Source organism: Fukomys damarensis, unplaced genomic scaffold, assembly GCF_012274545.1.
Source record: "Fukomys damarensis isolate Sample0158 unplaced genomic scaffold, DMR_v1.0_HiC HiC_scaffold_39, whole genome shotgun sequence".
Lineage (NCBI taxonomy): Eukaryota > Metazoa > Chordata > Mammalia > Rodentia > Bathyergidae > Fukomys > Fukomys damarensis.
The window spans coordinates 99,881,229-99,905,781 of record NW_022900951.1 but is presented as its reverse complement, the minus strand read 5'-3'; the positions used below and the strand labels follow the sequence as shown (position 1 = coordinate 99,905,781).

At 36.7% G+C, this 24,553-nt stretch overlaps 1 protein-coding gene across 4 annotated transcripts in view; it reads right to left on the bottom strand.

Annotated features, from left to right (window-relative positions):
• Gria3 (glutamate ionotropic receptor AMPA type subunit 3) overlaps window positions 1-24,553 on the bottom strand; it is a 301,868-nt gene that overhangs the window by 104,545 nt on the left and 172,770 nt on the right. The window lies entirely within an intron of this gene.

Below are 24,553 nucleotides of genomic sequence, written 5' to 3'. Positions count from 1 at the left end.
TATGACATTCTTACCTTGGAGTGAGTTCTGACAGACCTGAGACTGGAACAAAGCAGATGTACTTGCAGTATGATATGTACCCACAGCCGCCTAAATGACATCACAGACAGTTCACTTCAACCTGTTTTTCTGGCTAGCAAAACCTTCAGATTACCAGCTGCTAGAGAGTGCCCTGAAAGCTTATCAGGACATTCGAGCAGAAAACACTATATAGCCCCACTGACAAAGATAGCAGAAGTGAGGTGAAAGTAGAAAGGAGGTAACTGGTGTTTGGGAGATAGAAGGAGAGATCTCCTTGCTAAATGACGAGTTGCTAGGCTTCTGATCCTACTTCTATCTCTATCTCTTTTTGCACAGTTTTTATGTTCACAGACATTTTGTGTGAGATTCTATGGCTTGAATGTCAGTCGGGTGCCCAGCATTTAGAAGCAGTAACCCACAGTCCTCAAAGTTGAGATAGTTGAGGATGGATTTCCCTAAATCCTCTGAATTGTAGGATGATGGAGGTTCAAAAAGTGAATGTTAGTTAAGGCACAGGAGCTTGAATTGTCCTTCTCCTGTACTCTCTTTATTTAAGGCATTTCACCTGTCCACAGCCTCTTTTTAGATTTCCTCTTTAGGTTGGTGCACAACAGTTCTCAAGGTAGTCACATTAAAGAGAAGTCTCGTAAAACCTCTCAATAGACACTAGCATAAAAGAGATGATTACCAAACATATGGATGGTAAAAAGGGAGAATAAAAGGATGGAGATCAGGGGTAAAAGGATGGAAGTTAGGAGAGAAGAGATAGCTAAGGAGGAAGATTTTCCTGGCTGCAGCTCTTTCTTCTACATCTATTTCACTTTTGAAATTGTGATTTTTAAAATTTTATTTCTAGAATGTGTTTCTAGAGTTTATTGTCATATACAGCCATAGCTGACCAAGTGGGTTGTGAGTTGAGGCATGAGGCTAACAACAGCTTCAGTGAAATAACACAACAAAGCTGACAGACACACACATAACAGGTAGGTGGGAAATCAGGAAAGGGAGAGTGGGAGGAATGGAGAATGTAAGAGATGAGTAGCGCCTAAAAGGCAAATGTTAGGCTCTTCCTCATTTGCTATCCAAAATTAAAATACTACACTTTTCCAGAATGTGCTGTCAGATTTTTAACCATTGAGGTCGACACATACATGCATGTTGTGTGTATATAGCCCAAGAAGCCCTGAAACCAGTGTAAAGACATTAAAATAGAATAGGAGATCATAAAATACAGAGCATGTATTAAAAGGGAAATAAAATGGTGGTCCCAGAGAGGGTCATGGTGGGTTGACAGAAGTTAGGTGAAATTTTCTGATACGTGAGAGAAGTTGGCTGGTTACTGGCTCACTTGATCTACCTCTTTGATTAATTTATTGCATTTTCTTTGTCTAGAACTCTGTCTAGAACTTCTTGATTGACTACACTGAGACCTTATGGGAGAATATTGAGGCTGAGCCTGTCTAAAGACTTTATGCAGGCATCAACACAAAACAAGTGACCTCCAAAAGTCTAAATGATCAAGGGTAAAAATAAAAGATGACAGTTATAGAAATTGAGTAAGGCTACAAGTTCAGGATAGAAGTGTGAGCTGGCTGATGGCTGGTCCATATTCATCTGTTATTCAAATTATTTTAAGGTATGTAGGGAAAGTGGTAAGGGCAGTGGAAAGGTAATAAGGGAAAAAAATGTGAGAAAATGAAAAGATGGACATAAAGTATTTGTAAATGAGGAGGGGAGGAGAGGGTGAAGGGAGGGCAGGGACAAGGGAAAAAAATGAGGACCAAGACCTGTCATGTAAAGAGGTACAAGATCCCAATAATGAATGTAACTGTACTGTATACCTAAAATGTACCAATAAACTCAATTAAAAAAACAAACAAATTATTTTAATGTATTTCAATTTGTCCACAACTGTTTCTAGATTTTCCTTTAAGAGTTGGCTACACATGAGTCTCAAGTTGAAAATACTAGGACTGAATTTCTGAAAGCTCTGCAAATACAACAGCACACAACAAAAATAAACATTGAACATTTGCACTATGCAAGGAAAATAAGGTAGGAAGGTCAGTGGTAGAAAGATGGGAGCTAGGAGAGAGGTACTGAATATACTGAATTAAGGGCATGAGTCAGCTGGCTCCTGGACCAAATTCAAATTTGTAATGCATGTACTATTTTCCTTCACAAATTACCACCTTATATTGTGAGAAACCATGTTCTATGACAATTGAAAACAGGCCTGATTTTTTCCACAGGCTTAGCAAAGACATTGACAGGAAAGAGGAGACTATGAAACATTTAGCAAATATGAGAGATGGAGACATTAAAGTAGAGTAAAAGAGGAAGATGGAGGATCATAGTTATTTTAAGACTGAAGATGTCAGTAAAGGATAGATGTCTGGCTCCTGGAAGTCCTTTATTAATATCTAGAAATATTAGGGGAATATGCATGTCTATACAATCTTGTTAAATAATTTCTCATCAAGCAAAAAACCCACAGCATTCAAGGTGATAAATTTGAGACTACGAATCTTGGAAAGAAATCTAAAGATAATAAAACAGAGAAAAGCCCAGGCAATAACCTGTTTGTACGAGGAGGGCAATTGAATTATAGAGGTGGAGGGGACAAAGTGGCAGGATGATGGAAGTTAGAAAAAGTAGTCTGATGTAACCAAAGAGACTTCAGCCTCTGGAGAGCTTCAGCAAATAAAGTAGTATGACAGAGTTGACCAAAAAATATCCGCAAGGGAAGGGATTGAATGAAAAGATCAGGGACATGACATGAAGAGGAATAGTTGGAAACATATTTTGTGAAAAGGACAGGAGTTAGCTGGTGGCTGAAGCCGCCTCTCTTCCTGTTGAAATATTTTAAGGCATTTCACTCATGCAGAACCTCTTCCTAGGCTTCATTTCTTTTTTTTAAAAAGGTATATATATATATTTTTTTCTTTATTGGTACCTTTTAGGTATACAGTACAGTTATATTCATTATTGGGATCTTGTACCATTACATGATATATCTTAGTTCTTATTTTTTCCCCATTCCACTGCCCTCCCTTCACCCCCTCCACCCTTTCCTATTTACAGAGACTTTGTTTCCTTTTTTACTTTTCTCTTCTTTTTTCTTTTCCCTTTCTACCTTTCCACTACCCCTCTCACATCCCCTACACCTTTTGACATTTTTTTCCTATTACACAGTATCAATTTTACATTTTGATTATTTACACTTCTAATTTATCACACCAGAGAAGCTATTAAGTATTTACACAAGTGTGTACTATTAATTTCACTTACGAGTATGTCCTCAATGTACATCCACTTAGCTATAAATGTCTCTAGTTTCTCAAGCTTCGTGGCTGAGTAGTATTGCATTTTATTAAAAAACTACATTTTCTTTATCCAGTCTCCAGTAGATGGGCAATTAGGCTGTTTCCAAGGTTTAGCTATTACAAACTGTGCTGCTGTAAATACCAGTGTGCATATATCACTGTGGTATGATTCTTTTAATTCTTTTGGGAAGGTACCCAGCAGAGGGATGGCTGGGTCAAATGGGATTTCTAATTCTAGTTGTTTGAGATATCTTCGTATTGATTTCCACAGAGGTTACATCAGCCCAGTCTTCATTCCCACCAACAATAAATAAGGGTTCCTACAAGAGACCTAGAATAGCAAAAGCCATTATAGGCAACAGTCACATGGCACCAGGTGTAACAATTCCCAATTTGAAACTATACTACAAAGCCACTGTGATAAAATCAGCATGGTACTGGCAAAGAAATAGGCCTGAGGATCAATGGAACAGACTGGAAGACACAAAAACAAATGCAGATGTACTCAGCTACCTCATCTTCGACAAAGGAGCTCACCATCCTCAGTGGAGGAAAGATAGCCTCTTTAATAAATGGTGTTGGAAAAACTGGATATCAACCTGTCACAGATTAAAATTAGACCCTTATCTTTCGCCATGCACTAAATTAAAATCCAAATGGATTAAAGATCTAAATATTAAAACAGAAACATTAAACTTGCTGGAAAGTAAGTTAGGCAGAACTCTGGAAGACATTGGTATAGGAAAAGACTTTATGAACAAATCCTCAGTAGCACGGGAACTAGCAGAAAGAATCAACAACTGGGATCTCATCTTACTAAAAAGCTTCTGTACTTCAAAAGAAACCATTAGCAGAACTAAGAGACAATCTACAATGTGGGAAAAAATTTTTACCAGCTGTACCTCAGACAAAGGACTATTATCAAGGATATATAAAGAACTCAAAACAATCAGTCCCCCCAAATATAAAGACCCGATCCAAAAATGGGCATCCGAAATGAACAGACATTTCTCATACAAAGAAGTGAAAGCAGCAAGAAAATATATGAAAAAATGTTCCACATCACTGGTCATTCGAGAGATGCAGATGAAAACAACACTGAGATTCCACCTCACCCCACAAAGAATGGCTGCTATCAAGAAATCACACAATAACAAATGTTGGCGGGGTTGTGGGGAGAAAGGAACCCTCCTCCATTGTTGGTGGGAGTGCAGACTAGTGCAACCACTATGGAAATCAATATGGAGATACCTCAAAGAGCTTGGACTGGAGGTTCCATTTGACCCAGCCATCCCTCTGTTGGGTATCTTTCCAAGAGAACTAAAAGAATCATATCACAGAGAAGTATGTGCACCCATGTTTATAGCGGCACAGTTTGTAATAGCTAAATCTTGGAAACAACCTATTTGCCCATCCGTTGGAAACTGGATAAAGAAGTTGTGGTTTTTCTATAAAATGGAATATTACTCAGCCATAAAGAGCGAGAGAATAGATTCATTCATAGGAAAATGGATACATATTGAAGATATACTCCTAAGTGAAATAAATAAGTCCCACATGTGTAAATACCGAATAGTTTCCCTGGTGTGAATATTCTGCAACAATGCATAAGATTCTAATAAGATTACTGACATTTAGAAATGGGAGGAAAGGAGCTAAAGATGTAGGGAAGGTGTGATACATAGGGGAAGAACAAAAAGGGAAAAGAAAAAAATGTGAGAGAATGAAAAGATGAAAATAAAGTGTTTGTAGATGGGGAGGGGAGGAGGGGGTGAAGGGAGGGCAGAGGTAAGGGGAAAAAAATGAGAATCAAGACTTGCCATGTAAAGGTACATGATCCCAACAATGAATGTAACTGTACTGTATCCCTAAATGTACCAATAAACTCAATAAAAAAAAATAAGGGTTCCTTTCTCACCACAACCCCACCAACATTTGTGATTGGTTGATTTAATGATAGCAGCCATTCTTTGTGCACTAAGGTGAAATTTGAGGGTTATTTTCATCTGTATCTCTCAAATGACCAGTGATGTTGAACATTTTTTCAAATGTTTATTTGCTTTTTTCTTGTTGTATGAGAGATGTCTGTTCATTTCAGATGCCCATTTTTGAATCTGATCTTTGTATTTGGGGGATCTGATTTTTTTTGAGTTCTCTATATATTCTGGATAGTAGACTTTGTCTGAGAAACAGCTGGTAGACATTTTTTCCTACATGGTAGGTTGTCTCATAGCTTTGTTGGTGGATTTTCTTGCCTTGCAGAAGCTTTTTAATAAGATAAGATCCCAGCTGTTGATTATGCTAGTTCCCGTGCTACTTAAGATTTGTTCATAAATCTTTTTGTCTGCCAGTGTCCTCAAGAGTCCTACCTAATTTATCTTCCAGTAAGTTTAGTGTTTCTGTTTTAACATTTAGATCTTCAATTTTAGTTTTTTGCATGGTGAACAATATGGGTCTAGTTTTAATCTTTGGCAAATTGAAATCCAGTTTTTCCAACACCATTTATTAAAGAGTCTATCTTTCCTCCAGTGTGAACGGTTGGCTCCTTTGTCAAAGATGAGGTAGCTGAGTATGTCTAGAGTAGTTTTTGCATCTTCTAATCTTTTCTACTGATCCTCGGGTCTGTTTCTTTGCCAGTACCATGCTGTTTTCATCACAGTGGCTTTGTAGTATCATTTCAAGTTGGGGATTGTGATACCCCCTGCCATGTGTCTGTTGCCTAGAATGGTTTTTGGTATTCTAGGTCTCTTCTGGTTCCAAATGAGTTTTTGGATTGTTTTCTCTAGTTCTGTGAAATACACTGTTGGGATTTCAATAGGGATTGCATTGAATTTGTATAGCAGCTTTGGAAGTATGGTCATTTTCACTATATTTGTTCTACCTACCCTGGAGCAAGGGAGGTTTTTCTCTTTTCTTATATCCTCTTCCATCTCTTTGTTCAGTGTTGTAGTTTTCAGGGTGGCGGTCTTTTGCTTCATTCATTAAATTGATTCCTAGATATTTCATTTTTTGGATACTATTGTGAAAGGGATTTTTTTCTCTAATTTTTTTCTCAGTTATTTATATTTGTATACAAAAGACTATTCATTTTTGAGTGTTGATCTTGTATCTAGCTGCTCTATTGAATATGTCAATTAAGTCTAGAAATCTTTTGGCAGAGCTTTTTGGGTCTTCTATGTAGAGTATCATATCAGCAAATAATGAGTTTAACTTCCTCCTTTCCTATCTTTATTTATTTTATTTCTTTCTCTTGTCTAATTGCTAATATTTCCAAAACTATATTGAACAACAGTGGTGAATGTGGACATCCTTGTCTTGTTCCTGATTTTCATGTGAAGGTTTTTAGTTTTTGACCATTTAGTACGATGTTGGCTGTTGGTTTTCATAGGTAGTCTTTATCAAGTTGAGTTGAAGACCATCTATTCCAATTTTCTGCAGATTTTTTAAAATCATGAATGGGTGTTGAATTTTGTCAGATGCTTTTTCTGCACCTATTGAGATGATTATATGGTTTTTGTCTTTGACTCTGTTAATGTATTGTATTACATTTATTGATTTATGTATGTTGAATCTTCCTTGCATCCCTGGGATAAATCCAACTTGGGCAGGGTGTATTATTTTCTTGATGAGCCTCTATATTCTCTCTGCCAGTATCTTATTGAGGATTTTTGCATCTATGTTCATTAGTGAGATTGGACTGTAGTTCTCTTTCTTGTTTGGAATCAAAGCAACACTTGCTTCCAGGAATGAATTTGGAAGTATCGCTTCCCTTTTAATTTCACTGAAAATTTTTGAAAGTAGTTGCAGTAGTTCTTCTCTAAATGTTTTTTAAAGTTCAACAGTAAAGCCAGAAGGACCTGGGCTTTTCTTTGTTGGTAAATTTTTAATTATGTTTTCAATTTCACTGATTGTAACTGGGGTGTTTAGAATTTTTATATCTTCTTCATTCAACTCTGGTAATTCATATGTGTCTAGAAATCTGTCCATTTCTTCTGTATTTTCTATTTTATTAGAGTACAGGTTCTGAAAGTAGGTATTGATGATCCTCCGGATTTCTCCTGGATCTGTTGTGACTTCATCTTTTTGTTCCTAATTGCATGTATGTGAGCCTTTTCTTTGCTTTTTTTGATAAGGTTGGCTAAGAGATTATCGATTTTATTTATTCTTTCAAAAAATCAACTCTTCAATTTGTTGACTTTTTTGTATCATTCTTTTAATCTTCATTTCATTGATTTTTGCTCACATCTCTATAATTTCCTACCTTGTACAGACTTTGGGTTTTTCATGCTATTCTTCTTCTAGGATCTTAAGATTCATCATTAGGTTGTTCATTTGAGCTCGCTCTGCTTTCCTAGTGTGGGCATTCACTGCTATAAATTTCCCTTGTAGAACTGCTTTCATCGTGTCCCGTAGATTCCTGTATGTTGTATTTGCATTATCATTAAATTTTATAAACTGTCTAATTTCTTCTTTAATTTTTCTCTGTGACCCATTTATTGTTCAGGAGAGTGTTATTCAATATCCATGTTTTTGTGAAGTTCTTTTGGTTTCTTTTGCTATTGATCTCCAGTTTAATTGTACTGTGGTCTGATAATATACATGGGATAACTTCAATTCCTTTGCATTTACTTAAACATTTTCTATGAGCTATTATGTGGTCTATTTTGGAGAATGACCCATGTGCAGCCAAAATGAATGTATATTCTGATTTTGTGGGGTGGGACACTGTAGAGGTATATTAAATCCATTTGTTAAAAAAGTTTGGTTTAGTTCTAGTATGTTCCTGTTGATTTTTTGTCTACATGATCTTTCTATTTGTGATAGTGAGATAATGAGTTTCCCCACTACAATTGTATTAGTGATCATTTAGTTTTTCATGCCCCTTCATATTTGTTTTGTATAGTTGGGGACATTAGTATTTGGTGCATATATATTTATGATTGTCATCTCTTCCTCTTGGATTGTTCCCTTTACAAGGATGTAGTGACTTTCTTGGTTTCTCTTAATTAGTTTTGGTTTGAACTTTACTTTTTCTGTAAATAAGATAGCTACTCCTGCTTTTTTCCAGTTTCCAGTCACATGGAGAACTGTTTTCCATCCTTTCACTTTCAGTCTATGAGTTTCTTTTTGAACTAGGTGCATTTCTTGTATACAGCATATTGTTGGATTTTGCTTCTTAATCCTTTGTGCCAGTCTATTTCTTTTGATTGGTGAATTGAGGCCATTAACATCGATGGTTCTAACTCATATGTATTGAATTATCATCATCATGTTATTTTCTTGTTGTTGGCTCTTTTTAATTTCCCCCCTCTTTAATTTCTTGCGTTGCCTGCTGGATTTGTTCTGTAGGGCCTCATGGAGTTGTTAACTTCATTTTCTTTTTCTAGGATATTATTTAGAATGCTTGTTGGTATTCATGAAGTTTCTCAGGTGTTGTATGTCATGGAAGTATCTTATTTCCCCATCAATTTTGAAAGAAAGTTTTGCAGGTTATATCAGTCTAGGTTGGAGGTTGTTTTCTTTTAGGGCTTAAAGTACTTTATTCCAGACTCTTCTTGACTTGAGGGTTTGGGTTGAAAAGTTTGCTGTGATTCTGATGGGCTTTCCTTTGCGTGTGATTCATTTCTTTTTTCCAACTGTTTCTAGTATTTTATTCTTCTGTTGAGTTTCTGGGATCTTGATTATTACTTGTCTAGGTATAGTTTGTTTTTTTTATCATGTCTTCTACTTGGAGTCCTATAAGCCTCACTTATATGTATGTCAAATTCTTTTTCTCTGTTTGGGAAGTTTTCTATCATTAATTCTGTGAAGTTTTTTAATATCACTTGTACTTTCTCCCCCTTTTTTTTTGACTCCTATCAGTCTTATATTATTCATCTTTGCATCATCTAGGAGTTGTTGAATTGATTTTTACTGTTCAATTACTTTTTTTAAAGAGATCTCTCTTCTCATGATCACTTACCACCATTCTGTTTTCTATATCTGATATCCTGTCTTCAGATCGGCTCAGTGTGTTAAGTATACTTTCAATAGAGTTTTTAATCTCCTGGATATCTGTTTGAATCTATTTCATGGATTCCATTTGTTATGCACATTGGGCATTCATGGTTTCTATTTCTTTCCTATGTTGAGCATGCATGACTTCTGTTATGGCCCCAAGCTCATGTATTTTTGTTAATCTGTTTCTGTTCTAGAGTCTCTAATCATGTGTTTCATTCTGCTCACCATCTCTGTAGTTATCTGGGAAATTATTTCTGATTTCAATTTTTCTAGAGCCTCATTCATCTGTTTTGATACTTCCTGTGCTCTTAGTTCAAGATATCCGGGTGGCAATCACAATCAGTGAAATTGAAAATGTAATTAAAAACTTACCAACAAAGAAAAGCCCAGGCCCTGATGGATTCACTGCTGAATTTTACAAGACATTTAGAGAAGAACTACTACCATTACTCTTCAAACTTTTCAATGAAATTGAAAGAGAAGCTATACTTCCAAATTCATTCCTGGAAGCAAGTATCACTCTGATTCCCAAACCAGAGAAAGATACAACCAAAAAGGAGAACTACAGACCAATCTCCTTAATGAATATAGATGCAAAAATCCTTAATAAGATACTGGCAAACAGAATACAGAGGATTATTAAGAAGATCATCCATCATGACCAAGTCGGATTTATTCCAGAGATGCAAGGGTGGTTCAACATACGAAAGTCAGTGAATGTAATACATTATATTAACAAAGTCAAGGACAAAAACCATATGATCCTCTCAATAGATGCAGAAAAAGCATTTGATAAAATTCAACACCCATTCATGATAAAAACCCTGCAAAAAATTGGAATAGATGGTCTATACCTCAATTTAATAAAGGCTATTTATGAAAAACCATCAGCCAACATCATATTGAATGGCCAAAAACTGAAAACCTTCATGTTAAAATCAGGAACAAGACAAGGATGCCCACTATCGCCACTTCTCTTCAATATAGTTCTGGAAACATTAGCCACAGCAATTAGACAAGAGAAAGAAATTAAAGCAATAAAGATAGGAAAGGAAGAAGTTAAACTATCATTATTTGCTGATGATATGATACTCTACATTGAAGATCCAAAAAACTCCACCAAAAAACTTCTAGACTTAATTGACAGATTCAGTAAAGTATCTGGATACAAGGTGAATACCCAAAAATCAATAGCCTTTCTATACACAAATAACAGACAGACAGAAAGAGAAATAAGGGAAAAAATTCCTTTTACAATAGCATCCAAAAAAATGAAGTATCTAGGAATCAATCTAACAAAAGAAACAAAAGATCTCTACACTGAAAACTACAGCACTCTGAAAAAAGAAATCGAAGAGGATATAAAAAAATGGAAAGATATCCCCTGCTCCTGGGTAGGAAGAATCAACATAGTGAAAATGGCCATACTACCGAAACTGCTATATACATTCAATGCAATGCCAATTGAAATTCCAACACTATATTTCACAGAACTAGAAAAAAGAATCCAAAAATTCATTTGGAACCACAAGAGACCTAGAATAGCAAAAGCCATTATAGGCAACAGTCACATGGCACCAGGTGTAACAATTCCCAATTTGAAACTATACTACAAAGCCACTGTGATAAAATCAGCATGGTACTGGCAAAGAAATAGGCCTGAGGATCAATGGAACAGACTGGAAGACACAAAAACAAATGCAGATGTACTCAGCTACCTCATCTTCGACAAAGGAGCTCACCATCCTCAGTGGAGGAAAGATAGCCTCTTTAATAAATGGTGTTGGAAAAACTGGATATCAACCTGTCACAGATTAAAATTAGACCCTTATCTTTCGCCATGCACTAAATTAAAATCCAAATGGATTAAAGATCTAAATATTAAAACAGAAACATTAAACTTGCTGGAAAGTAAGTTAGGCAGAACTCTGGAAGACATTGGTATAGGAAAAGACTTTATGAACAAATCCTCAGTAGCACGGGAACTAGCAGAAAGAATCAACAACTGGGATCTCATCTTACTAAAAAGCTTCTGTACTTCAAAAGAAACCATTAGCAGAACTAAGAGACAATCTACAATGTGGGAAAAAATTTTTACCAGCTGTACCTCAGACAAAGGACTATTATCAAGGATATATAAAGAACTCAAAACAATCAGTCCCCCCAAATATAAAGACCCGATCCAAAAATGGGCATCCGAAATGAACAGACATTTCTCATACAAAGAAGTGAAAGCAGCAAGAAAATATATGAAAAAATGTTCCACATCACTGGTCATTCGAGAGATGCAGATGAAAACAACACTGAGATTCCACCTCACCCCACAAAGAATGGCTGCTATCAAGAAATCACACAATAACAAATGTTGGCGGGGTTGTGGGGAGAAAGGAACCCTCCTCCATTGTTGGTGGGAGTGCAGACTAGTGCAACCACTATGGAAATCAATATGGAGATACCTCAAAGAGCTTGGACTGGAGGTTCCATTTGACCCAGCCATCCCTCTGTTGGGTATCTTTCCAAGAGAACTAAAAGAATCATATCACAGAGAAGTATGTGCACCCATGTTTATAGCGGCACAGTTTGTAATAGCTAAATCTTGGAAACAACCTATTTGCCCATCCGTTGGAAACTGGATAAAGAAGTTGTGGTTTTTCTATAAAATGGAATATTACTCAGCCATAAAGAGCGAGAGAATAGATTCATTCATAGGAAAATGGATACATATTGAAGATATACTCCTAAGTGAAATAAATAAGTCCCACATGTGTAAATACCAAATAGTTTCCCTGGTGTGAATATTCTGCAACAATGCATAAGATTCTAATAAGATTACTGACATTTAGAAATGGGAGGAAAGGAGCTAAAGGTGTAGGGAAGGTGTGATACGTAGGGGAAGAACAAAAAGGGAAAAGAAAAAAATGTGAGAGAATGAAAAGATGAAAATAAAGTGTTTGTAGATGGGGAGGGGAGGAGGGGGTGAAGGGAGGGCAGAGGTAAGGGGAAAAAAATGAGAATCAAGACTTGCCATGTAAAGGTACATGATCCCAACAATGAATGTAACTGTACTGTATCCCTAAATGTACCAATAAACTCAATTAAAAAAAAAAAAAAAAAAAAAGATATCCAGGTGGTTTTCCACCTCATTTCCTTCAGAATTTGCCTTTGATGCTTGTGTTTGTGCTTCTGCTTTGTTTGAACATCTTCTCATTTCCATTTTTGTTGTTGGTGTTGTCCTTGGTTTAATTCCTTGGTTAATACTTGGATCTTCCTGTTATAGCTTGTTTTTAGATTTTGAGCCTCTAATGACTCTGAGGCAATCTCATTTTCATGATATCAGGGAGCACAACTGATTAGATCAATCACAGTACCTTCACCTAAGTAACACAATCAGCTACACAATAGCATCAAACACAACTTAGAAAAATGCCAATTTGTGGTAGTATTAATCTATCATCTTTATCTGTGTGAATTAAATACAAATCAAGGCTAGAGCTCAGAACAATGGCCTTTATGACCCTCTGTGCCTCTGTTGTATGAATCCTGGTACCAGCCCAGCCAGGATTCCAGAGGCATGCATGTGTGTGGAGGCTCATTTGTGCCTCTCACTATTCCTCTCTAGGTTTTACTTCTTGAGCTGACCACTTACACAACAACAAGTGAGAACATTTGGTCCAACTCCACTAATCTCATTATATTAATGACCACAACAGAAATGATCATTGAATATCTGGAACATAAAAGAGGAAAATAAAGCTAAGGACCTTGGAAGAAATATGCAGCAGTAGTTAGGAGGGAAAGGACAACTGATGAACTGGAGTAGGCAGACTCCTGTTTTATTAGTTTCCCTTGCAATATCACTGGAAGTACATTGTGTTTTCTGCCACATTTTTAGATTCTAATTTGTATTGTGTAAATATAGTCTATAGATACAGAACACTGAGTAAAGTTTACCAAGATTACCAAAGATACTAATAAGAGATTAATGCTAAATATCCAGCTGAAAGTGGGGGAAAATGGCAGATGTCGCAAGAAGAATAGTTTTTAATAAAGGCCTCTATTGTCACAACATGACATCTCACTTGTCCATAAATGCTACCAGGTTTCACATTTTGGAATGACAGACAGAGCTATAGATGGGAATATTTGGCCCAAATATGCCATCTTCTAAAAAAAAATCACCAAAATGCCCATTGACTGCATGGGCAGTAAGAAAGGAACATGAAATGGGGAAGGTCATGGGAAGAGTAACAGAAGGTAGAAGAGTGCTGACTGCTGGGCAGGAGTTGCTGGCTCTTTGCTCCACTCTTCTCATCTAAAACAGTTCAAAGAGCACTGTCACCATACTTCTTAGGTTCAATCAATGATGTGCATAAATATAGACTGCAGGTACAGAAAATATAGACCACAGGTACAGAAAACACAAACTAGACTTTTTTAGACAACTTCATCAAAGATACTCATATAAAAGAGCTTACCACCCAGTATAAGAGGGTAAACAAAAAGAAGCAGATTGTGGCAAGAGGGGACCATTAGGGATCCATTTTAAAAATAAATGTCAGGAATTGTCTATCTTCTGGTTCACCCCTTCACTTCCAAATATTTTATAATATTTTGTGGGATTTGTTTTCATATTCTTCTGGGTCATATGGTTGATACACACATATAGAAAGTACAACATATAGGAAAGTGAGACTAGGTTGTCTGAATAACTTCAGCAAAGACACTGATGAAGCAGAGGTGTATAGCACACATCCAGGATGTTGTATGGAGCAATGTACTTACTGTATTTTTAGCAGACCATTTTCCCATGAAGGGTAGGAGTTGACTGGCCCTTCATCCTGCTTTTTCTCCTATTGCAACATTTTAAGCAATTTCACTTATTCACAAATTTAATAGTTTTCATTTCTTGAGCTGACCACTTATAGGTTCAGAGGTGGGACAGATATCTGGCTGAGCTGACTGAAAGTATAAATAAAATAACAAACAAAAATGACTACAGAATGTCTGAATGAATGATGAAAGATAAAAATAGATCTGCCACAGTTATTGGTCGAAAGATGAAAGTTGGAAGATAAATGCTAAAGGTAGGAGTTGGCTGATTCGTGGTTCTTCTATTTCCCTTCTAACATGGCTCCGAGTGGGCTAATTCTCTATCACATACTCCTCTATCACATACTGGGAGGTATGTACGGACACAGCCTGCAGGTACAGGAAATTGAGACTAGATTCTTTGGACAACTTCAGCAAAGAACTGATATAACAGAATTCACCAACATATATCCAGAATTTAAGAGGGTTTAAAAAAAGCCAGGGTTGTGGTAAGAAATTGAATAATGAAAGTGAAATAATTTTTAACTAGGGACTGGAGTTGACTGGCTCTTGTCCTGCCTTTCTTTCTATTGCATCAACAATAGGTACTATATTACTTGTTTGTGAATGCTCCCTACATTTTATTTCTCCTGATCACCTGCAGAGATATAGATGAGAATATTTTCCCACCCCCCTAAAATCTCTATGAAACAGAAATGAGCTACCAAAGCCTGGAAGGGAACAAGAAAAATGAATATGTGAAAGTCATGGGTAGAATGAAGGAAGAAAGGAGAGTGGGCCTATTGTTGGGCAGTAGGTGGCTGACTTCTAGTTCATTTGTTTGCCTTCTAACATGTTTCAAAGTATGTTGTCTTTTCCATTTCATATTTCTAGATTCTCTAGCTGATATGAGTATCTTCAATTTATTGCAATGTCCCAACATTTTTAGCACTGATCATCCCACAGCCAGGAAATAAGAAGGGTGAAAAAAAGAGGGATAGGTGTGTGTTAAAAGGAGACTATTAAGAGAACACTATCATGCGAGGGCTGCAATTTGTCATGGACTGGTGTCACACAAATGGCCACTGAACATATGATTTAGGGAAATAGATAAAAGCGTGCAACACTTTCCAGATGTTAAATTCTCACTCTTCCCCCCCTACCAGAAATAACCATAAGTAGGATGTAGCTCCTTCATCCAATCAGCTAAAGCCTTTCCTATGAGACATCCTTATGTTAGACATACTCCAACTGCTGCCTTTCAGGTTTCCATTATCTGTTATCTTCTTCTTCTCTGGCTTCATCTTCATTTCTTTTAGCAGACCTCATGCTCCTAGCCACATCCTGTCATTTTTAATTTTGGTATCTTCATCTGATCTGATCATCTTGAAAGGACCCCAATTTAATCACTTATTAGTCTAGACATTTCTATTGAAATTTAATTCTTTTTTTAATGTGAAACCTTACATTGAAATTTAATTCTTGAAGGATCCTTTTCTTTTCTTCTCTACTATTAATATTAATTTTGACAAAGAAATATTTTATGCCTTTATGAGGTTCACTGTGATGTTTTGATATATAGTCACAATGTGGTATGACTAATAAATAAATTAACACACATCATTGTCATTTTTTATGGTGAGCTTTTTGGAATTTACTTTCTTAGAAATATACAATATATTATTATTGGCTATATTCATTCTTCTATTCAATGGATCTCAAAACTGATTTCTCTTGTCTATATAAATCTTTACACCCTTTGATCAATAACTCTACAATCTCTCCCTTCTCACCTTTCCTAGCCTCTGGTCACAATCACTCTACTTTTTACTTCTATTAGCTCCACATTTTTAGATTTAACCTATAAATAAAACCATGCAGTATTTTTCTTTCTGTGCCTGGCTTTTATCACTTAGCATCATGTCTTCTAGAGTCATCCATGTTATCATAAAGGATTTACCATCTTTTGAAGGCTGAATGTTCATGCACTATATTTTCTTCATCTGTTTTTCCATGGATGGACAATTAGATTAATTCCATACTTGGTGATTGTGAATAAGAGTATGATGAATGTGGATGTGCAGATATTCTTTCAACATACTGATTTCATTTCCTCTGGGTATTAAGACAGGCTTCATCTATGACACAACTTGTTTATGGCCTTTGTGGTCGTGCAAAAGTAGTACACTTTTAATAGAAACCACACTTTGAATTTTTAATTTTCACCCTTTTCTGGGCTAAGTATATGTGGTATGATACTCTCTTATGATGATTTGCAGTGCCAGTGAACCACACAGATCCTAGTCAGTCAGCTGGAGGGAATCAACCCATACCAGTAGTATATTGTGTTGCTAAGCTATGATGTTTGATAGGTTAGGTGTACCAAACGCATTTTCCACATACCATATTTTCAATTCTGAAGGGTTTATTGGGATGTAATACTGATATAAATCATGAGGCATGTGTATACCAGAAGTGGGTATATTGTATCATGTAATAATTCTATTTTTAGTTTTTTTTTAAGAAATCCTGTCTCATTTTTTATAATGGCTGCACTACCCCAAAAATGTATGAGTTATCATTCTTCTGTCTCTTTACCAACACTTTCAATTAGTAAAATAATGATTAAGAAACATCTGTATCAAATTTGTCTTTGTATTGTGTACCAAATGTTGTGCTACGTTTGTTTTGCCAATGGTTACATAGACTTTTACAAATTTTGATAACTACTCAGCAACTTTTGTCTTCTTTATTTGCATGCTTTTCCATGCCTTGTGTGCCATAAGTATATCTGTATACTCTACAACGTCATTGTTAAGTAACTGTAAATTCCCAAGCTCCCTGTTGTGCTAAGAAGAATTTCTGCTAAGCCCATTTATTTATTTCATAGGGATGTTAATAATTAGAAGTGATGATTAATATTCTTTCATGTGCTATGGCTAAAGTTATCAATTTCTAATACTGCTTGCATTTCACCAGTTCTGCTCAGTTGAAATTAATAATTTTTTTGGATAATTGATATAGTAGTATTTTTTAGAAATCTTGGTATAATTTTCATAGGTGATTCCTTTGATAGGGAAATTACTCATTTGGATTTGTAAGTTCTGCTATATTTCATGAATTGTATCACTTCTTGATCACATCACATCTATTTGTGACAGTGTACCATTTCCCACATCTGAACAAAGTTGTATAAAATCAACCATTACCTTTGTGCCTGAGCAGTTTCGATAGGGCCCTACAAGATATACTTGGCTAATTCTCCAAGGTCATCTTTTACACAGCTGATGATTAAACAACTGACATTTAAACAGACCATCTCTGATCTGAGACTAGCCAAACTACTTAGTCTTCAAAAGATTCAAATGACTTTGGTATTATCCCACTGAAATTTATTTTCCTACAGACTCCATAGACAGCTGAGGATTGGAAATAAATTTATTTAGGGCTCATTTTTGGAGCACTTATTTTCAAGATATTATGTAAAGATTTTCTTCATATGGTACTATTCTTAGTGTGCATTTTATACATATAGGAAAGCTGAGACAAGATAAGTCGGACTTTCAATGAATTTATGATAGATACTGGGAAAGGTGGCCTGTCTATAGGGAAAATAAAACCATAAAATGAAGGCTACCAAAGAACTATGCATCTAACAAGTTCAGTGAAGGCTTCTTTGCCTTTGGTAATACTTGAACTATTCATCTGGTGATGCTTCAGTACAGAAATGCATAGTAATTGTGGTCACTCAGGTTATCAATTTAATGAAAGATGCAAGTCGTTTCCTAGAAAGCAGGTCCATCTTCCAGGGAGGGTATAATATGCAGAGCAGAAGATTATACCATAGAAATTAGCACTTGATTACTGGTTGCTTTTTCTCTAATTGTTATATTCCCTAATCTAACCAACACACATATTTGGAAATCTTCTAAATCTATTGGTACAATGGGGATGCATATCAAACTTTTTCACTGCCTGGACATTTCAGGCTACTGGAAGTTATTTTTATGACAAAGTAATAATTACAACTTAATATAAGTAGTATTAGTAGGGTTATATTCATGTATCTCTTTTTACTAGAAGCTTTATTGAGACACAACCTATATACTATAAAATTCATTGATATGGCATTGCTCTTTTGAAAGCAGAAATCAGATCATGTTCTCATCCTTCTTGAAACCCTTCAATGGCTTTTCATTGCCGTTAAAAAGCTAAAACTTCTTACATTGGTTTAGTAAAGCTCAAATCTGCCTTGTCTCTCAATTTGTTCTAGCCAAAATTGCCTTCATGCACAGTTCAGGGAAAGTATCGAGTTCTTTTCTGCCTCATGACTCAGGCATATACTTTTCCTAGTGTATGAAATTTCCCTGATCCTTCTTGTAGCTTTCTTATCCTTTTCATCATTGTTTGGAAGTCACCCTTTCTAAGAGTCTTACTATGGCCAAGTTATGCAAACTATTGTCTCCACACAATCTGTCTTCTCTTTGTTCCTTGCTTATCTCCACACCAATTATCAGACACTGTGTAAGCCTAGTTTGGCTAATATGATTATGGTTCTCAAGGACACTATCTTTTGTCTTTTTTGCAGTGGAATGAATATGATTTTGGGCTCACAACTGAAATAGAGGGTGAAAAATTACTGTAAGTACCTTTTAGAGCAGTGCCACTCCAAATGTGTGTAGACTGCTGTGGGTTCACTGTTTCTTACTAGTTTGAGATGAGATAAAGAAGGGAAATTGAGAGTAAGTCTTTATGAATTTGTATAGGAGCTTAACATGGTAATACTAAAGCTGTTGGACATAATCCTAAAATGATTGGACTTTAATGTGTCTTATTTCATTTTTTGATTTGGGGGAAAAAGACATTCATCTTCACAAATAGTTTTCAGCACTAGTTTAGAAGGCAAGATGTAGGAGCCTGGGGGAGAAGACAGAACTCTTTCAACTCATCTCATTAGAACATTGAGTAGGAGGTGGTCTTTCCTTGTTAATTCCAGGAAAGAGGGAGGAAGAAAGGGAGGGAAGGAGAGAAACCAGGGAGGGACAGAAGGGGAAAGCAATATTATACTGTAAATGGACGCATTTGGGGAAAGGGAGAATGAGTGTCTCAAAGTAGGCTACTTTAAGCTGACAAATGCCTGTGGCCTTCCAAATGTATGGTGGGAAGCTGGAATCCAGCCCAATCTCCACTCATCATGCCCTTGGTATTTTGCTGTGCCCTATCTCTTTGGAGACAAAATTGAATCCTGAGCCACTAGAGAGACTTACACCCAGGAAAGATGATTGGGCTCCATGGCCCTCAGGCCCAGTGAGAGTTTTTCCATCCAAGCCCACCCCCCTTGCTTACAAAGCCAGTCTTCAGCCCAGGGAGCTCTGTGTTTTACATGCCATTTGCTGAGGTGTCAGTGATCACAACACATGGCTTTGAGCACTGGATTTTTTATTTAGAAGATTCAACATGGGAGTCCAAAGGAAGGGAAAGTAAAGAACAGAATAAGAAGACCTGGAAGGAGAAGGGAGCAGAAGGGGATAATTGTTATTGGCAAGTAAAAACAGCATGACTCATTCTCATTCACATTTGCTTTCTCTCTAAGCAAAGCTGCCCTTCTCTGTTTGAGGTACATTCTGAGATGTGGTAAACTGCTGAGTTCACTTCTTCAAGCTAAGGCTACTCCTGGCTATCTCTTTGGGTTCTATTTTATGAGCAATGGTTTTGGCTTACTAAAATAAAAACTAGGTGCAATTTGTATCTCCTAATTATTTCCTGGCATAGTAATAATAGGAATGAGGTGAATGGGGAGTGAAAGAAGTGAAAGCAAGAGAAAGAAGGTGTGTGTGAGACAGAGAGAAAGAGAGTGAGAGAGACAGAGAGAGACAGAGGTGAGAGAAGGAAAGGGAGGAGAGGAGAGGAGAAAAGAGGAGAAGAGAGGGGAGGGAGGGAGGGAGAGAGAGAGAGAGATTCACAAAGCTGTCCTTGGTTTTAAAGACTTTATCTCTGATCACTCTCATAACTTTATAGCTTGTGTTTCATCCATTTACAGTTGTGTCTTTGTAAATGCTCATATATAACCTTTGTAGGGCCATCCTTTGGTCTCATTGAGATGCTTTGGTAGGTAAAGGAGACAAAGCAAGGTGCTCCACTAACACTCTAACCAACCACAGCTTGGCAGTGGATTATCTGAGATTTTGGGCAAGTAAAACATCTTTTCAGAGCCAATTTCTTGATCTGTAAAGGACTTGGAGAAGTGGGTAGATCAAATGAGAAGTCTAAAGAAAACACCTAGCACAACATGGAAGAGCCTAAGACATGTTGATTCTTTCCTTTTTCTCCTGTAGCACAAGGACCTGCTTCATTGTCTGCTTCTCCTGCTCTTTACTGCTAGCAGCTGACATTACTTTCACTCCAAGGGCCAACAACTATCCCTTAATGTGAGACCAGATTCCATTTAAGCAGACAGGTTAATTTTCAGGTCTTCTAAGGCAGTAGTTAACTGGTGCAGTACTAAGTAAGCCCTGTTTCACCAAGGTACCTCAATTTTCTGGTTTTTAAAAATCTTTGTGTGTGTGTGTGTGTGTGTGTGTGTGTGTGTGTGTGTGTGTGTAGGGGAACAAAACACCTGTTGTTGGACCCCATCTACCTATATCCAATTCATTTTTATCAACCACTAGACTGCTTTGATTGAGCCTTCAGATTCTCATCTGTTTAGAACTTGGCTAACAGCATTCACATCCCTCTTGATTTTTGGCTATCTGGACATTTTTAAAAAAAGTTTTAGTCTGCCTTATGGCTTTCTATTCCCAAGGATAACAGGGCTCTGGTTTTGCTCCTCCATTTGTGTCCTCAGCATTCACTCAGCTGCTGTGCCTATACTATCACTCCTGGCCTACCCTTGTCCAAACTGACTTCCAAGAAGGAAGACATGAAGAACTACAAGTGCCGTTTAGAGGGGTTTCCAAATTTTAGTCATTAGTATGCCACCTTTCCAGCTGCTATATAGATGGATCATCTGAATTGTAATTAATATTTATCTTTACATTAACTATATTCTTTAAAACCCTCTAATTTAGTGTCATTCTAAAGGATAGTATTGATAAAAGTCACAGAATTGGTGGGATATACTTTCTAGTACACATTTAATATAATTTAAAACTAATAAGTTAGAAAGAAGTTTCTCTATGTACTACCTACCATCAACTCTTTTACAAATAGAACATTTTGGGAAAGAGTGATCTGGTCTAACTTTCTGTTTTGCAAATTAAGAAACAGAGCCAGGGAGGTTGGGTTTATCAGAAGGTGAGTTAAATGAATTATTAGAGTTCAGACCTGTGTCCTAGGTTCTGATTTTGTTTTGTTTTTTTTTTTTCATTTCACCACACTGCCTCCTCATTTTGCATCTATGCTTTTGTTTGTTTGTTTGTTTGTTTTGTTTTTTGAGACAGGGTCTCACTATGTAGTTGAGACTGACCTGGAACTCACTATGTAGCCCAGGCTGATCTCGATCTCACAGTGATCTTCCTGCCTTGGCCACCCTAGTGCTGGGATTACAGGTGTGTACCACCACACCTGGCCTGTTTTGCATCTATTCTTAATCTTAGTCTAGGGATCTATACTCAATGACTGAGCCATTATTATTGACAAAAAGGAAAAATATTAAATCATGAGACATAATGTGGCTGGTAATACAATGTAAAGGGTTGTGATCCAAGACTTTGCTAAGAGAGAAAGAGAGGCTGCTTGATTGACAAGTTGTAGCAGTACTCCACTCTAATTGAGGCATTTGGGGAGAAGGAGAACATGCCTGTTACCTCCTAGACTGCAGTAGAGAAACTGCCTTGGAGTCCTGCAAGAGAAAACAACACTTAATAATGGAACAGCCCTTAAAAAAAGACATTACCATCTGATAAAGAATTTGTAAGACACTTACTTGCTCTTTTGAGATGTCCACTTCTGGCCTGAGCAAATTACTTCTCTGGCCTTTGTTCCTGGTAGAATCTTTTGTTTTTGTTTCTTTTCTAGGGATTTTAGCAATTTAAAGTTTTCTGAAGTTCGTTGTCCTCTGTGATATGTACAACCTGAACTGTGAAAAGGCTTTGTTGAAGCATTTGTGGACTATTCAACTCTTCTCACTTTAAGATAGCTACTAGGGAAGATCTATAAAAGCTCCTGGAAGTCTGCCAGAGAGACGGAGCTCAACAGCAAAGGACACACTTGGAGTTGTAGCGCAGGTGATTCCAGGAAGCTTAGTTAGGCAGAGGGAAGGTTCTTGAACTTGCATTTGTGGAAGAAAGGAGTGGTTATGTACTGTTGTAACACCAAGATTCAGATTAGCATTTGCATATAGATCTCCTCAGCTTTTACCCAGCTGGCTCATCTTGAGAGGAAACATCCTCTTGGATTCACTTCCTTCTTTTGACCATCCCAAATGACTTCTAAACAGTTTTAGTTTACTCTGCATGTGTGTATGTTTGCTGAAGGTGTGTGAGGTATTTTTATCTGCTTACAAAATTGGGATAGTCTATGCCATTATTATTATTATCAGAGATGAGCAGTTCCTATCTCTGTTGCCCAAATGCAACTCGATACAGACTTATGGAAGAACTTATGGAGACACGTGCCTGAGTTCAAATGAAAAGAAGGTCACTAAAGGAAGAGAAGCATGATAAGTGAGTTTATGTTTTCACTACTCAGACTGACATGATACTATACATTTACTTTCTTTTTGAAGGAGCAGATTTTACTTATTCTGGTAGTAGGCATTTCCCCAAGGTCTCATCATTCTGAATTGTGTGTTCAGCATTCAGTCTACAATATTTCCCCCTACCTTGTCCTAGCAGTTCTCTTTTGAAGTTCTATAACTCGGCAGGCTGTCATTTCTGTCAGCTCTGTATCTCAAAGTTGAAACCAAAGCTCACCTGAAGGCTCATCAGTGGAATATGGAGGACATTGAAATTCTAGACTGAGAAAGGTCTCTATAGATCCTCTGATCATTTTAGGCCAACTGAGACAACTATTGATATGCATGATCCAGATCTCCCTGTGAGACACAGTCTACCTGGAGAAGTTAAGGTAACTGACATTCTCCAGCTTCTGATGCCTTCAGGATCTACCTCAGCTTTCGAGAGGAAAGGTATACTTCCTGAGCAGCTGAAAAATGTGGGGATGTAATGGCTTGATATTTGGGATAGTTTGTTGTCCACTGTCCTTTATGTACATTCTTTGCATTGGAACAACCAGCTGTGAAGGACAAGACTATCTGAGATCTGCACAGCAGTAGGAGGCTCTTTCTATCCAACTTCCTTCCTTTTCCTCTCCTCCTGTGGTATCAGATATGCATTATGGTTGGAAGATCTTTACTTACTCATGTCTCTCTCCCTTTTGTGTTTATAAGTATTGCTCCTAATAAATGTCTTACACACTGTTTCTGTATTAGCATGTACTTCCAAAGGACAGAAACATTCTGATGCTCAGTTCAATGTTCTTTCCCAGACTTTAGTCAACCATGTACAACCACTACCATGTTTTTGCAGAAGTAAATAGGGAAACAGATTTGGATATATCTGTTCATCACTCATGCTATGGTTTACTTCATTAAAAAATTATTTTACTTCTGTTGAATCTCTAGCTGTGTATGAGGTAATAATATCTGTAAAGTTTTGATTCTGATGTACTAGTCTTATAGTTTTCTAATATATATTAAAGAAATATATTACTGTTAAAATAAGTTTTGGGGGATACTACCTAAAATCACCTCATGCATTGTCAGTAATAATTCAACCACACATTTATAACATTATGACTATGTTATATACCTTGATACTTTTTCTACATAAATCAGAGAAAGGGAAAAAAGATGACGGAGGAAAGAGTGAAGGAGAGCAGACTATGTATGGGTGAGGAAAGAATAATAAAAAGTCATCAATGGCAGCCTCAGGTGCCTTCTTGTGATATTCATACTTTCTGTCCAGCCCTAGTCTAGCCTCCATTGAGTCAAAATGTCCTTTATCAGGTGCATACAACTAAATTGAATATATCCAGATGTGAATTAAGAGTCAAGATTTCTCCTATTAAAAGAGTCCATTTTTTTATCCCCAAAATGTACTGAAGTGAGCAACTTGGATTAAACTGTTGGAGAAATAATTTGAAAGCCGTGGCTCTAATTCTCATCTTGTAAAGTGCTTAAATGTACATATTTTCAAATGAAAAGATTTAAATAACATTTCCTTTCTCATTTAAAAATATTCATTATAAAAACAAAATAAGGTACTTTCTTTAATTTAAGAAAACTAAGACTATAATTACAGTAATCTTTCACCTTTGTTGCTGTTCTTCTGGTTTAAGAGCATTATAATGATCATGATTCTGTTGTGCTAATGAAACAAAATTGAGGTTAGAACTCA